Consider the following 5407-nt stretch of genomic DNA (forward strand, 5'->3'; position numbering starts at 1 on the left):
CGGAGAAAGAGTTGATTAAATGAAAAATCGATCTGTCTCATGTATATAAATATATATATCTAATATCAACCAAGTAATAATTAAGTCATTGATTAGTTGATAAGAGGGAAAGTGTGACTCAATTAAATAAACCTCGTTACGTAATCTAACCTACTAATTTTGGTGGATAATCTTAGCCAATTCAAGATTTACAACTCACTGGATTAAATGTGAGAGATCCTACCTTATGTCTGTTTAGTACAATGAATGCTCCCTTCTCGGTCGTATTCATACATACATACATACATACATACGTATGTGTATGTCTAAAATTTTCTCCGTTTTATTGTCTTTGGTGGGAGAAAGCAAGCGAATGTGTACACATTCGCTTGCTTTCTGCCCCCAAATTTAATGCTCTTAGCTTAGATTTCGGGGGCCAGCTAGATTTGAACAGTCTCAAGTGTAACCGGCCGAAACTGTAAGGATGATCTGGAAACTTGACTGATGAGAAAACGCTGCGAATGACCCGCTCTCGTTATTTCTTGTCCGTCTTTGTATCGTCTATCTGTCCGGATGTTTTACTGTCGTCTGTTGCGTTTTGATTCCATTTTTGGGGAAATATACATAAGTTAATCAGAGGATATATTAACCACTTAAAGGGACGATTACATCCGAGAAAACACTGGTTCTATATCTAATATTTTTGTCTATCTATCTAAAATTTTAAAATTTCTACATAAGTGGCAAACAGGATATCGGCCTGTAATTGTCTACCGTATTGCCTTTTTCGATGTTTTCCAGGCACAGCACTGTCCTACCCAATGTCAACTAGTCTGGTGTTACTTGGTCGGCATTTAACAAGGTGTTGAGATGCGCAGCTATTCGTGCATGACATTCGCCAAATCTTTTGATCCAGTAACCTTGAACTCCACCTGGTCCCGCTGGCCTTCCAGTTGCTTATTCTTTTACTACTTTCCTTCACTTCCCTAACTGAAATGACTAGTTCTTTCTGCTTTGGACAGACTACTGTTTGTTTCAGTTCTTGCAACCATTCAGCATCCTTCTTTAACTCCTTGTCTTTGCTCCAGATGTCACTCCAAAACCTTTGACTTTCAATGTTATCTGGTATCAACTTTTCATCTGTACTCTCTCCATTTATTTCTTTGTAGAATCTCTTCTGATCTACTCTGAATAACCTATTCTGTTGGTAACCCTAAATTCTTTGGTCGTATCTTACCATCTTTGCAACGAGGCGCTGTTTCAGTTCCTCCATTACTACTACTACTACTACTACTACTACTACTACTACTATTTTATTATTATTATTATTGATGTGATTCGTATGTTTCTGGATGTAAACTCATGTCTTTCTGGCTTTTTTTGCTGTTCTCCGCATTAAACATGTTGAAGGTAAACAATCCTTCGAGAGTCTAAAATAACGGTGAAAGTCGTCTGTTTGAACGTCATTTGAAGATGCCAGGAATTTAGTGACTGGACCACGGCGCTAAAGGTTAAAATCCATGTTTATTAAATACGTCTTTCGACAGATATGACTCCGGATTAAGAATTAGCTGATGGGGGACACAAATAACCAACAAAACAAAAACAAAAAAAATATGTTCAATGGGACATAACTCTATTTTACCATCAGGAGTGACTGCCCTTGGTGGTTTTTCATTGTTTAAAGACGAATTTTTTATTTAATTACTCGAGAAAGTTAATACAAGAAAAAGAAGAAAACGTATTTAGTAATTCAGTTAAGCATCACACACACACACAAACGGACACATACCCCCGCACTCACACACGAACGGACAAATACCCCCCCCCCCCACACACACACACATGTGGCAGAAGTCAGCTCTTGACCGAGCGAGACTATTTCCTAAACTCAGTAAATCTGTACAACCATTCCAGGAGTCCAAGTAGTTCCTGTTTGTTTCAAGCGTTGCATTGCACTGAACTCGCTCTTCGACACAACAGAGCTTGAGACGACTAGGGGCCAACTGGACTGTAGGTCTTCTTTTTATGTAAGCTTACTTTCTCCTAGAGTGGAGTTTTAATGGGAACTGGGGGGGGGGGGCTTCACTCACAGTGGTTCAGATGCTAATTAAACCATAGCCAGGACCCTAATAGGTGCTTCTACTATGAATCAGAGTTGACCTGGGAACAGTAGTGGCAAAGAAGGGTTTCCAGATTCTTCAAAACCCCGGAACTCCAGTACGAAGGCCCCACGACCTAGTGCAGCTTCAAGTCATACCAAGGACATACATGCATGCATACATGTGTATATTCATATTCACACACACATATACATATATACACTTATATATATATACACACACACCTATATATATAGTCATACATGTACATATACATTCATACGCGCACACACATACATACATGTAACTCTGTTACCTTTTTACTTTTCATTTTTACATTTTAGATTGTTTTTTGCTTTACGTTTTCTGTTTTTTTTAACTTTCTGCATTTTCAGTTTTTTCATGATTCTTTTCTTATTCATTTTTTTTTTTTTAGTTCGTTATGATACCTGGTTTGCACCTGAAGAATATGTTTGAGAATTTCTCAACATAGGAAACTATTAACAGCACTTAAATACATGTATTGTGCCCTTTAAATAAATTATATATATATGTATATATATATATATATTGACCATATATATACATACACACACATATATATATATATATATATACACGTATATACACATTTACAGTATATATGTATATTTGTGTATATATATATATATATATATATATATATATATATATATATATATATATTTATATAAATAAGGATAAGATCTATATTTAAAATATTGATCTTATCAAGTGGTCAGCATGGGAATAAAAACCATCAAAGGTAATAATTATTTAAAATTATAATACAGGGTATCAAGAGATATTATTTATGCAAAGCCAGAAATCCAGGATTTAGAATTATCTTTATTTTTACTGGTTTATTTTGGTCTTCGTCTTCGCTAATCATGCCATGCGGACATTTATTGTGGTTTTAGAGTCAGGATTTGACTGCTATTTTTTCAGCTTGGTGGTATCTCTTGATACCCTGTATTATAATTATATATATATATATATATATATATATATATATATATATATATATATATATATATATATATATATATATATATACAAGGTGGTATCAAAACGTTCCCAGACTAGTTATTTATTTTCATTATGCACCCCTTTTAAAGCCTAGCCAGGCCCATGGGCCCAGTTTCCCGGTTTCTATGGCGTATGTGTTCCCCACCAGCTGGACGGGACGCCAATCCATCGCAGCGTTACTCAAGAAACAGGAAGAAAGGGTGAGAGAAAGTTGGGGCGAAAGAGTACAACCAGGGTCGCCACCACCACCACCCCCTGCTGAAGCCATGTGGAGCTTTTAGGTGTTTTCGCTCAATAAACACACACAATGCCCGGTCTGGGAATCGAAACTGCGATCCTCCGACCGCGAGTCCGCTGCCCTAACCACTGGGCCATTGCGCCTCCAGACTAGTTATGTTTAATAAAAAAAATAGGAAAAAAAAGGCAATTTATTTACCTAAGTTTTAATCTCATCTCCTTTGAAATAGTCACCTTGCACAGAAATACACCTGCCCCAGCATCTCAGCCACTTCTGGAATCTAGTCTGGAAGTTGTTTTCTGTAAGCAAATTGAGGACTTTCTATGATTCACTCTTGATCTCAGCAGTGACCTTTGAGCTGTCTTTTCATCTTGGAGAAGCAATGAAAGTCTGCAGGTGCTAAATCTGGTGAATTGGGCAGGAACAGAAGCAATACCATGTCGTTTTTTGGTGAGAAACTTACAAGTAAGGAGAACTTGTTAAAGAATCCATTTCTTCACATTCCACAAATTTGGTCACCTTCGCTCAAATTCTTCAAAACATCACAGTAGAACCCTCAATTAATGGTCTGGCCCTGGGGGGAATGAATTCTTGATGGGGAATGGATTCTTGATGCACAATATCACATTTACAGTGGTGACGTCTGTGGCAGATCTTCCAGATGGCTCACTTTCTTCCAAGGATTTTCTTCCACTTTTGAACCACCCATGCCACTCGAAAGACTGTGTACGACCCATTGCCTTGACCCTGTAAGCTTGCCAAAGAATGCTCAATGTCTCTGTAGCAGACTTCCCAAGTTTAAAACCCAATTTCATGTTGGTTCTTTGTTCCTGTCCATAATAAAAATCTCAGACTACAGCATATGTGTGATCACAAAAACACAAATTTCACAACTTGCGAAGTAAACACAGCAATGTCACTCAACACACTGCCTCATGAAGCTCTCACTGTGCACGCAACTATGTGCTGCCATCTGTTGGCACGCTACACAACTAGCCAGGGAACATATTGATACCACTTCATATATGTACATATACATACACAGTATACATGTGTGTGTACAGTGAGCATGCACACACAAACACACACACACAAACACACACACACACACACATACATGTGATATTTGTAGAAACAGTGTAGAAAATTTGTTTGTGGCTATTTGTTGATATATACACCCATGAGTGACATGAATAAATTGCTTCCAGCTGTATTGCTCCACCACATGATGATGATGACAGCGACGATGACAACAATAATGACGACAATGACAGCGACAGGGCTGGTGGTGCTGGAAGTGATGTCGGGAGTGGCTGTGATGATGATGACGATGATGATGATGATGGTGATGATGATGATGGTGGTGGTGAAGATGATGATGATGATGGTGATGGTAATGATGAACGTTGGTCAAACAGAATGTGTGGCCAAGGTAAAATTGAGAATCCTTTTGCCCCATTGGCATAAGTAAATGTCTGCTGATGTTGTTGCATGAGCCACTGTTGCGATTACTCTGATTGTTAGGGCTGGATACCACCACAGCCTCATACGATTCCTTCAGCCACACATTGGCTCCCCACTGGGCAGTCATTGTACTCCCTGCATGAACAACCAGCCTCTGCTTGTGTTTTGTGGGTGTTAGTCAATATTCTTTACACGTCAGGTGTGCAACTAAAGGAGACCCTTAGGTTGTGCCAATTGAACAGATGTCCATACCTGTGTGTCTGCGTGAAGTGTTTGTCTTCTAACGTAAGGAATATTCATCCCACATGAGTTTTAACATTGAATGAGAAGGATGGGGCTAACCAAACAACATTCTGATGGTGTTTCTTTTTGCAGGTGTTAGGGCCCAGCATATAAGAGATGTGGTCCTTAAATCTACTGGACATCAGGGCCTAGTTGTAATAGGGGACTGCAGCCTCTTGGTAATACCTCTTGGTAATACCTTTCTCTAGGTTCCTGAACATGATAGGCAGGTGGCAGGAGGCTGGGTTGATGTAGAACTGCTTCTTGTTTGGCTTGCAGTAGGGCCTGTATGAAC

The sequence above is a fragment of the Octopus bimaculoides genome, chromosome 25 (genome assembly GCF_046866305.1).
Source record: "Octopus bimaculoides isolate indiv1 chromosome 25, ASM4686630v1, whole genome shotgun sequence".
In the NCBI taxonomy this organism is placed as follows: Eukaryota; Metazoa; Mollusca; class Cephalopoda; order Octopoda; family Octopodidae; genus Octopus; species Octopus bimaculoides.